Below are 12500 nucleotides of genomic sequence, written 5' to 3' on the forward strand. Positions count from 1 at the left end.
TCTCGAAAGTACGGTTCATCCGATCCATGAATACAAATTGGAGCATTGGTCAAACCGAATGGCATCACCGTAAACTCGAAATGACCATATCTCGATCAAGGCGCTTTAGAAATATCACTTCTGGATCGAATTTGATGATAGCCCGAACGAAGATCAACTTTAGAAAAAGTAGAAGCACCTCGGAGTTGATCGAAAAGATCATCAATTCTAGGAAGAGGATATTTATTCTTGATGGTAACTCGGTTAAGTTCACGATAATCTATGCATAATCTCATAGATCCATCCGTCTTTCTTACAAAGAGAACAGGAGCACCCCAAGGTGAAAAGCTAGGTTGAATAAAACCTTTGGCAATCAGGTCATCCAGCTGAGTCTTCAGCTCTTTCATTTCAGACGGTGCCAGCCTATAAGGAGCTTTAGCAATAGGGCCGGTACCAGGAATAAGATCAATAGTAAATTCAACTTCCTTTTCAGGAGGAATTCCCGGTAGCTCATCGGAAAACATCGGAAATTCACATACTACGGAATGTTCTCTTTAAGAGGCAGAGAAGAAGAATCAGAAGTAGTCACCATACACAAAAAGGCTTGATGACCCTTTTTCATTGCATTGACAAACTTCATAGCAGAAATTAGTTTAGTACCGGTTTGTCTTTTTACCATTTGATAAGACACACGGTGACCAGAAGGGCTTGTAAGAATTATTTTCTGGTCTCGACATTCAAATCGAGCATGATGAGTATGTAACCAATCCATGCCCAAAATGACATCAAATTCTTCAAGTGGAAATTGGAAATGATTTGCTGGAAATATAGATCCCACAATAGAAATAGGAACTTCCTGGATAGATTTTGAGCGGAAAAGACATCACCAGAGGGTAAAGATATAGATGTGCTTTCTTCTTGTGATGATTCAAGTGATAATTTGTTGGAAAGTTTTATTGAAATAAAAGATAAAGAGGCACCCGTATCAAATAGTACCAAACAAGGAGCATCAAAAATAGAAAATGTACCGGTAATGATATCAGGATGTGCCCCAGCTTCAGCTCGGCTCATAACAAAGATATGACCCTTCGGCCTCACAGGCCTCACCGAGACGACAGGAGTGGTAGGAGCCATCACCTTCCTCTCCGGGCAAACATTAGCCTTGTGACCCGGTTTGTTACAAGTAAAACATATGATAGGGTCAATGAAGCATTTACCAGGGTGTCTTTGGTTTCTTGCGATTATAGCACGTCGGTCTCTAGTACCTTTATTATCACTAACAACTGAAGATTGACCACCCCGGTTAGCTTGCACATTAGAAACAAATCTCCTCTTGTTTGGGTCGAGAGGAGATGAAATGAACCTAGGTGAAGGAGTAAAGGGCCTAGAAGAGGGATACAAAGGCCTCTTGCCAAGACTAGAAGTAGTTGCACGAGCTTCATTTTCAATTTCTTTCAATGAATTCTGGGCCCATAAAGCATCATTATAAATGGAAACAAAGCTAGTAGAATCCCGACGGACCATACTTTTGATCTTAGGAGAGAGCTTTTCAAGATAGAAGAAGGCTTTTTCATTGTCATCCTTCACTAATCTAGTGGCATAATGAGCCAATTCATTGAATTTATCAGTGAAGGTCCTGAATCGAAGACTTCCTTGCTTCAACTCCATGAATCCCTTTAACTTTTGCTCGCTCACGAGGATAGAAACGGGCCTCCACTAACTCCTTGAAACGTACCCAATCAAATCCTGGTTCAGCTGAAACGGTAGGCCCAGTCATGGACCACCACCGGTCTGCTTCTCGTACTAGGAAATGAGAGGCTAGCTTCACCTTATGTTCCTCCTTGACATCATACAACGTGAAGCTTTTCTCCAACTCCCTAAACCACCCTATAAGAGCAGCTGGATCAATCTCTCCACCATATGTGGGAGTGTTGATTCGGGTCAGCTGATTAGCCACCCAAGTATAGGTGCCAGGAGTACCCTCAGCAGGCGGAGGAAGAGAAGCTTGTTGATTTTGTTGGTTTTGTTGATTTTGGAGAATTTGGGTAAGAACTAGTAAGATAGCATCATCAATATCTCTTCTTGGCGGAGCCATCTTAAAAAGAAGAAAATTAATTAGTACCTATCAATTAGCAATCACAAACAGACTACCACATAAAATCCTAATTCTACCCATCCTACCCTTCTCTCAAGTTTATTATTTAGAGGTCAAGTGATTTCTAAGTGGGGTGCACAAACGTGCATCGGGAGCAATAGGCTCTGATACCAACTGTGACACCCTTAAATCTAGCCTTAATTATATACGTAAATTCTACAGAAAAACTGGTAGGATATGTTTGTAAATGGTTCAACTAGTCCAAAAACCTGCAATTTCAAAAAAATTTCTAACTAAACCATTCACAACCAATTCCAACTCAAGAAGAGTGTCATAACCCTGCAACAGCTGATAAACTAACTTACATATATAACTAAAGACGCGGAAATATATGGATACAAACCAAAAATAAAAAGGGAGACATATGTCCCTTCAAATTATATACAAACCAAAAGTGTAAAAGGTTTACTAATAAAATAGCCAAAACTAGGTCCAAGGTTCCTTGCTCACTAGCCGTCCAGTGACCCCAACTAAGCATCAACAACCTCTCAATCGCATTTTATACAAACACGAAAGCCACAATTCAGGTGGGGAGTAACTTCGAGTCCTCCCGACCACGAATCGTCAAAATTAATGTAACATGTAGTGTAACATGTAAACAATTTGATAAACCACTTACTTATCATGTATTCTAACAAATGACCCCTAAACTGACCCAACTAACTATCATGTGAATCATATAACAAATTGTAATCCAAACTTTATCAACCATAGCCGGCTTGCATCTCACCTTCTATGATTCATAGAATCATCAAACAAGAAAGGGCAATATATCAAAGACAGGCATAAGTTCTTAGTCCCGTCAATAGTCACTTTGTAACTCAAGTCTATACCACGAGGTAGGGAAGGTAATCGAACCGGTATCTTGGCTCAGCGGTTACTATTAAGAAAACATGGCCAAGAGACAACACAACCCTAGCCTAAAATCTGCCAGAGACCTAGACATGCGGATACACACCACCGCACCCAAGACTCACAACTTTTTTTAAAACAAAGTGAAGTGAGTACCCTAAGGACACCACCGAAGGGTCGGCTAGTACTTAAGCTGACCCCATACTATCAAAATTAGTACCTGAGGTCATGCCCCAACTTGGATAAACATCCACTAGTCGGAACACAAAGGCTATCAAGCGTGAACATATACTCGTCAGAGACTATAAAGACCTATCTATGATGAAGGCCGAAATACTCACCTAGGACCTAGTCACAGCTAGTCCCAGGTTGAATATTTTAGCCCACACCACCCAAAACTCACCACATAAGTCAAGTAAGACACCCACTTAACCTTAAGAGGGCAAAAAGTCCTACTTACCAACATAAATTCTAACATTCTATCATGTGAAAGCTATATAAATGTCTATTTACAGCATACAATCCCAACAGTTCCTCAATAAGAATTCAATACTAATTTCCAATCCTAGCAATTATAACAATATAAAAGGCTTTAGGGAAAACTAGGGCCATTACTACAAAATAAGAAGCTATTTAAATTCAACTAACTAAATAAGAAACTATTTAAATTCAACTAATTACACATGTGAAATAGAGATATAATAAATGGCCTAAAACAAGAAAAAGGCCGATTATCTAATTCATTCAACCGAATTTTTACCCGCAACCCCAGCCCTGCGACAGGTACGGGTCAAATTGCGGTGACCAATCGCTCAATTAATCGACATCGCATCGATCAAAGGGACTAAGGCTCGGTTTTTCGACAATCAACAAAACATTTCAATTATAGCTATAAAATTCATTTTGAGCCTATTAATTACCATTTCATTTTGTAAATTATCCTAACATGTGATAATTGTCAATATAACATAATTTTTCTACCATTAGCATAACTTTTAGCTACTTTTATGATTCTCTTAACAAATTTAACCATGTATACTCATTCTAATTATTTCCATGATGAACTTAAAATGACGGACAAAGCATGGAAAACCGCGAAACAAGCAACGGACCGACCGGGCCAACCCCAAGACCGGCCGGGGCTGCTGGGCCTGCCGGCTGCTTTGCCGGCCGCTCGCCGCCCATTTCTTATCTTTTTTTTTCATTTTTATACATTATAAGACCGTCTGAAAATTAATTAATCGTCCCCAATTAAATTTTGATAATTTAAACTACCAAAAGGCACAAATTAAGCTTGCATGCAACTAAGTTTAACATGTGAAAATTACTACCCAAACAAAAATTCACCAAACATACAAAAAATCAAAAACATGTGACGATCTTTCGTCGAGTAACTCGAAATATGTTACCTTAAGCTAGAAAATGAGCAATTAGTCCTCAAAACCGAAACCCTAACCACAACTAACCGCTATCCTCTACAATATACGAGTCCCCGAACTCGTCTTCCAATCCTTCACCTAAATAAACAATTAAAACACAATAATTAATCAAAAATACCGAATTTCCGAAAATTGGTCTTAAAATAACTTAATGAAAATTGAAATTAGAACATACTAAGTTGTAGATCGTGGCGAGAGGATTCCGGAAAGGTAAATTTCGCGAAAAACGGACAAGAAACGAAGGAGTTGTGACGATTTCTAGCTTTAAATGATGAAAATGGTGTTTCTTAAGAAAGTAGGAGATAAAGATGGAGGAAAACCAGAAAAAAAGAAAGAGAGGGGAGGGGGTGCCGTGTAAGGAAGAAAGAAAGGAGGAAAAGTACGTACGGGATTTTTAGTCGGGATTTTTACGAGTCGGTTTTGACTCGTTTCAATAATAATTAAATCCGTAAGTCAAACGCAAATTCCGTCAAGTCCAAAGTCTTTAAACACGAGATTACAATAAAATTGAGTATTCACACGACCCATTTCCAAATTCGTTTACCCAACGTTCAAACGAATTGTCATTTTCCCCCCGATACGCCCTTATTTCGAAATAAAAGATTTTACACGGTTTAAACTATTTTTAAACATTTCAAAACTATCAAAATAAATACTTTTCTTCAAAATATAATAAAATTATATTTCTTTGAATTATTTTTACTTTAATTACCTTAAATATCAAATTTTATTTGATTAATAAATTATTTCCGAAATATATTAACGGTCCGAAATTTACGGGGCGTTACAATCACCCCTCCTTTTAAAAAGTTTCGTCCTCGAAACTAAGAAGGAGAAATATAATTATAAGAAAATATAGGTATCTTTTCAATGAAACGGTGATACTCTTGTTGATCAGACAAGAACATCCATATTCATATCAAGATATAAAAATACTTCTACACCAATAAATGAGAAAACCCATTATTGGGACGTCACCAACAACGAGATTTAACATTCACTAATGTTAAAACCATTGAAAATCATAAAAGCATTTTCAAACTTTTAGTTTTAAAATTCTATAGTAAGAACGATATCTTACTAAATTATGATTATACAAGGCTTAGTAACTCGGAAAAAGAGTAAGAAAAGGAATACCTTACGAGAATAATTCAGGATATTTAGCTAACATAGAAGCTTCAGTCTCCCAAGTCTCTTCTTCGACATTTCCACAACGCCAAAGAACTCGGACTAGAGGTACAACTTTGCTCCTAAGTTGCTTGTTGGCTTTGTCAAGAATCCGAATTGGCCTTTCTTCAACCACCAAGTTAGGCTCCGATTCAAGAATCTCTTCTTGGATGATATGGCTAGGGTCACTAATGTACTTCCTCAACTGAGAAACATGGAAGACATTATGAACCTTGCTCAGATTTGGGGGCAATTCTAAACGGTAAGCAACTGGACCAATCTTTTCAATCACCTGAAAAGGTCCAATATATTTAGGGCTCAGCTTCCCTTTAACGCCAAACCGTTTCACCCCTTTCATAGGTGACACTTTAAGGAATACTTGATCATCAACCTCAAAGGAAAGTGGTCGACGACGGACATCAGCATATGACTTTTGACGGTCCTGAGCGGCTTTCATCCGCTCCCGAACGATCTTAACTTGTTCAATGGACTCAGTCACCAAATCAGGGCCTAACATTGGAACATTTTGGGTTTGATCCCAACAGACAGGAGTACGGCATTTTCTACCATACAGAGCTTCATATGGTGCCATTTTAATGGAAGTTTGATAGCTGTTGTTGTAAGAGAATTCAACCAAAGGTAAACATTTCTCCCAAGAAATTTGGAAATCTAAGGCACAGGCACGAAGAAGATCCTCTAAAGTTTGAATTGTTCTCTCAGTTTGACCGTCAGTGGCGGCATGAAAAGCAGTGCTCATTAATAGTTTACTACCCAAGGCCTCCTGTAATGCAGTCCAGAAACGAGAACAAAATCGAGGATCTCGATCTGAAACTATATCTTTAGGAACCCCATGATAGCGTACTACTTCATTCACATAGGCACCAGCTAGAACTTCTAAACCCCAGGTCTCTCTTATGGGAATAAACCGAGCACATTTAGTCAATCGGTCCACAACCACCCAAATAGCATTCTTCCCAGTTGAAGTCCTGGGTAAAGCCATCACGAAATCCATGGAAATAGATTCCCATTTCCAAAGAGGAACATCCAAGGGTTGAAGTAAACCCCCGGGCTTTTGATGTTCTATCTTTACTTTCTGACAGGTGAGGCATTTACTGACATACTCCATAACTTCAATTTTCATCCTAGGCCACCAGAATTGCAATCTCAAATCTTTGTACATTTTGGTACCTCCCGGATGAATGGAGTAAGGAGAAAGGTGTGTTTCATCAAGAACTCTTTTTCTCAAATCAGCTGCACTCGGAACATAGATTCTACCATGATAACGGAGATACCCATCATCATCAATCTTACAATCCTTAGCTTGCCCAAGTTGAATTTTAGCTCGAATGGATATGAAAGTAGGATCATTAGGAAGGCAAGTACGGATCTCACGGTGGAAGTCAGGTTCAGCTGACATGGCATCAAGATGATGAGAGCCCCTTTTTACAAGGTTTACTCCCAATTTTTGAAGTTCTAAAGCAAGTTCAGGAGGTAATTCCCGAAAAGAATTCAAGGAATGACAGGATTTTCTGCTAAGAGCATCAGCCACCACATTAGCTTTTCCTTCATGATATATTAGGTTGGCATCATAGTCATTCACCAATTCTAACCATCTCCTTTGTCTCATGTTCAACTCTTTTTGGGTAAAGAGATATTTCAGGCTCTTGTGGTCGGTGTAGATGTTGCAATGGACTCCAATGAGGTAGTGTCTCCAAATCTTCAAAGCATGTACTACCGCAGCTAATTCAAGATCATGAGTCGGGTAGTTAACTTCATGAACTCTAAGCTGTCGAGAGGCATAAGCAATGACTTTCCCTTTTTGCATCAAGACACAACCTAAACCATGATTAGAAGCATCACAGTAAACATCAAAGTCCACTCCTTCTTCAGGTAAGGTCAACACCGGAGCGGTAGTCAACCTCTTTTTCAATTCCTGGAAGGCATTTTCACACTCTTCAGACCACACAAACTTAGACTCTTTCTTCAACAGCTGAGTCATCGGCCTAGCAATCTTTGAAAAATCCTTCACAAATCGTCGATAGTAACCCGCCAAGCCAAGGAAACTACGGATTTCAGATACATTGGTTGGACTTTTCCAATCAACAACGGCTTCAATTTTGGAAGGATCTACCATAACACCCTCTTTTGAAATGACATGCCCAAGGAAGGTCACTTTAGGTAACCAGAACTCACATTTAGAGAATTTAGCATACCATTTTTCACGGCGCAAAATCTCTAAAATAACACGAAGGTGTTGGACATGCTCTTCTTCAGATTTAGAATAGATCAAGATGTCATCAATGAACACTACAACGCATTTGTCAAGGTGTTCTCTGAAAGTACGGTTCATCTGATCCATGAATACAGCTGGAGCATTGGTCAAACCGAATGGCATCACCGTAAACTCGAAATGACCATATCTCGTACTGAAGGCAGTTTTAGAAATATCAGCTTCTCGGACTTGAATTTGATGATAGCCCGAACGAAGATCAACTTTAGAAAAAGTAGAAGCACCTCGGAGCTGATCGAAAAGATCATCAATTCTAGGAAGAGGATATTTATTCTTGATGGTAACTCGGTTAAGTTCACGATAATCTATGCATAATCTCATAGATCCATCCTTCTTTCTTACAAAGAGAAAAGGAGCACCCCAAGGTGAAAAGCTAGGTTGAATAAAACCTTTGGCAATCAGGTCATCCAGCTGAGTCTTCAGCTCTTTCATTTCAGACGGTGCCAGCCTATAAGGAGCTTTAGCAATAGGGCCGGTACCAGGAATAAGATCAATAGCAAATTCAACTTCCCTTTCAGGAGGAATTCCCGGTAGCTCATCAGGAAAAACATCGGGAAATTCACATACTACTGGAATGTTCTCTTTAAGATGCAGAGAAGAAGAATCAGAAGTAGTCACCATACACAAAAAGGCTTGATGACCCTTTTTCATTGCATTGACAAACTTCATAGCAGAAATTAGTTTAGTACCGGTTTGTCTTTTTACCATTTGATAAGACACACGGTGACCAGAAGGGCTTGTAAGAATTATTTTCTGGTCTCGACATTCAAATCGAGCATGATGAGTATGTAACCAATCCATGCCCAAAATGACATCAAATTCTTCAAGTGGAAATTGGAAAAGATTTGCTGGAAATATAGATCCCACAATAGAAATAGGAACTTCCGGATAGATTTTTGAGCAGGAAAAGACATCACCAGAGGGTAAAGATATAGATGTGCTTTCTTCTTGTGATGATTCAAGTGATAATTTGTTGGAAAGTTTTATTGAAATAAAAGATAAAGAGGCACCCGTATCAAATAGTACCAAACAAGGAGCATCAAAAATAGAAAATGTACCGGTAATGATATCAGGATGTGCCTCAGCTTCAGCTCGGCTCATAACAAAGATACGACCCTTCGGCCTCACAGGCCTCACCGAGACGACAGGAGTGGTAGGAGCCATCACCTTCCTCTCCGGGCAAACATTAGCCTTGTGACCCGGTTTGTTACAAGTAAAACATATGATAGGGTCAATGAAGCATTTACCAGGGTGTGCTGGTTTCTTGCAGTTATAGCACAGTCGGTCTCTAGTACCTTTATTATCACTAACAGCTGAAGATTGACCACCCCGGTTAGCTTGCACATTAGAAACAAATCTTCTCTTGTTTGGGTCAGAGGGAGATGAAATGAACCTGGGTGAAGGAGTAAAGGGCCTAGAAGAGGGATACAAAGGCCTCTTGCCAAGACTAGAACTAGTTGCACGAGCTTCATTTTCAATTTCTTTCAATGAATTCTCGGCCCATAAAGCATCATTATAAATGGAAACAAAGCTAGTAGAATCCCGACGGACCATACTTTTGATCTTAGGAGAGAGCTTTTCAAGATAGAAGAAGGCTTTTTCATTGTCATCCTTCACTAATCTAGTGGCATAATGAGCCAATTCATTGAATTTATCAGTGAAGGTCTGAACTGGAAGACTTCCTTGCTTCAACTCCATGAATCCCTTCAACTTTTGCTGCTTCAGCTCCTGAGGATAGAAACGGGCTTCCACTAACTCCTTGAAACGTACCCAATCAAATCCTGGTTCAGCTGAAACGGTAGGCCCAGTCATGGACCACCACCGGTCTGCTTCTCGTACTAGGAAATGAGAGGCTAGCTTCACCTTATGTTCCTCCTTGACATCATACAACGTGAAGCTTTTCTCCAACTCCCTAAACCACCCTGTAAGAGCAGCTGGATCAATCTCTCCACCATAAGTGGGAGTGTTGATTCGGGTCAGCTGATTAGCCACCCAAGTATAGGTGCCAGGAGTACCCTCAGCAGGCGGAGGAAGAGGAGCTTGTTGATTTTGTTGGTTTTGTTGATTTTGGAGAATTTGGGTAAGAACTAGTAAGATAGCATCATCAATATCTCTTCTTGGCGGAGCCATCTTAAAAAGAAGAAAATTAATTAGTACCTATCAATTAGCAATCACAAACAGACTACCACATAAAATCCTAATTCTACCCATCCTACCCTTCTCTCAAGTTTATTATTTAGAGGTCAAGAGATTTCTAAGTGGGGTGCACAAACGTGCATCGGGAGCAATAGGCTCTGATACCAACTGTGACACCCTTAAATCTAGCCTTAATTATATACGTAAATTCTACAGAAAAACTGGTAGGATATGTTTGTAAATGGTTCAACTAGTCCAAAACCTGCAATTTCAAAAAAAAATTCTAACTAAACCATTCACAACCAATTCCAACTCAAGAAGAGTGTCATAACCCTGCAACAGCTGATAAACTAACTTACATATATAACTAAAGACGCGGAAATATATGGATACAAACCAAAAATAAAAAGGGAGACATATGTCCCTTCAAATTATATACAAACCAAAAGTGTAAAAGGTTTACTAATAAAATAGCCAAAACTAGGTCCAAGGTTCCTTGCTCACTAGCCGTCTGTGACCCCAACTAAGCATCAACAACCTGTCAATCGCATTTTATACAAACACGAAAGCCACAATTCAGTGGGGAGTAACTTCGAGTCCTCCCAGCCACGAATCGTCAAAATTAATGTAACATGTAGTGTAACATGTAAACAATTTGATAAACCACTTACTTATCATGTATTCTAACAAATGACCCCTAAACTGACCCAACTAACTATCATGTGAATCATATAACAAATTGTAATCCAAACTCTATCAACCATAGCCGGCTTGCATCTCACCTTCTATGATTCATAGAATCATCAAACAAGAAAGGGCAATATATCAAAGACAGGCATAAGTTCTTAGTCCCGTCAATAGTCACTTTGTAACTCAAGTCTATACCACGAGGTAGGGAAGGTAATCGAACCGGTATCTTGGCTCAGCGGTTACTATTAAGAAAACATGGCCAAGAGACAACACAACCCTAGCCTAAAATCTGCGCAGACCTAGACATGCGGATACACACCACCGCACCCAAGACTCACAACTTTTTTTAAAACAAAGTGAAGTGAGTACCCTAAGGACACCACCGAAGGGTCGGCTAGTACTTAAGCTGACCCCATACTATCAAAATTAGTACCCGAGGTCATGCCCCAACTTGGATAAACATCCACTAGTCGGGAAACACAAAGGCTATCAAGCGGTGAACATATACTCGTCAGAGACTATAAAGACCTATCTATGATGAAGGCCGAAATACTCACCTAGGACCTAGTCACGGCTAGTCCCGGTTGAATATTTTAGCCCACACCACCCAAAACTCACCACATAAGTCAAGTAAGACACCCACTTAACCTTAAGAGGGCAAAAAGTCCTACTTACCAACATAAATTCTAACATTCTATCATGTGAAAGCTATATAAATGTCTATTTACAGCATACAATCCCAACAGTTCCTCAATAAGAATTCAATACTAATTTCCAATCCTAGCAATTATAACAATATAAAAGGCTTTAGGGAAAACTAGGGCCATTACTACAAAATAAGAAGCTATTTAAATTCAACTAACTAAATAAGAAACTATTTAAATTCAACTAATTACACATGTGAAATAGAGATATAATAAATGGCCTAAAACAAGAAAAAGGCCGATTATCTAATTCATTCAACCGAATTTTTACCCGCAACCCCCCTGCGGACAGTGCGGGTCAAATTGCGGTGACCAATCGCTCATTAACGACATCGCATCGGTCAAAGGGACTAAGGCTCGATTTTTAGAACACAATCAACAAAACATTTCAATTATAGCTATAAAATTCATTTTGAGCCTATTAATTACCATTTCATTTTGTAAATTATCCTAACATGTGATAATTGTCAATATAACATAATTTTTCTACCATTAGCATAACTTTTAGCTACTTTTATGATTCTCTTAACAAATTTAACCATGTATACTCATTCTAATTATTTCCATGATGAACTTAAAATGACGGACAAAGCATGGAAAACCGCGAAACAAGCAACGGACCGACCCGGGCCAACCCCAAGACCGGCCGGGGCTGCCGTGGGCTTTGACCAGCTGGCTGCAAGCCCACATTCGCACCATTTCTTATCTTTTTTTTTTCATTTTTATACATTATAAGACCGTCTGAAAATTAATTAATCGTCCCCAATTAAATTTTGATAATTTAAACTACCAAAAGGCACAAATTAAGCTTGCATGCAACTAAGTTTAACATGTGAAAATTACTACCCAAACAAAAATTCACCAAACATACAAAAAATCAAAAACATGTGACGATCTTTCGTCGAGTAACTCGAAATATGTTACCTTAAGCTAGAAAATGAGCAATTAGTCCTCAAAACCGAAACCCTAACCACAACTAACCGCTATCCTCTACAATATACGAGTCCCCGAACTCGTCTTCCAATCCTTCACCTAAATAAACAATTAAAACACAATAATTAATCAAAAATACCGAATTTCCGAAAATT

The 12500-nt window shown here is 39.0% G+C and overlaps 1 long non-coding RNA gene across 1 annotated transcript in view; it reads right to left on the reverse strand.

Annotated features, from left to right (window-relative positions):
* Positions 1 to 10224: 10224 nt before the first annotated feature.
* LOC141658791 (uncharacterized) overlaps positions 10225 to 12500 on the reverse strand; it is a 2443-nt gene continuing 167 nt past the window's right edge. The window contains exons 2-3 of the long non-coding RNA XR_012549428.1: positions 12337 to 12444; positions 10225 to 10556 (exon numbers count right to left, since the gene is read on the reverse strand). This is a non-coding gene — a long non-coding RNA (uncharacterized LOC141658791). The remainder of the gene's footprint in view (positions 10557 to 12336; positions 12445 to 12500) is intronic.

Source organism: Silene latifolia, chromosome 6 (assembly GCF_048544455.1).
Source record: "Silene latifolia isolate original U9 population chromosome 6, ASM4854445v1, whole genome shotgun sequence".
NCBI lineage: Eukaryota > Viridiplantae > Streptophyta > Magnoliopsida > Caryophyllales > Caryophyllaceae > Silene > Silene latifolia.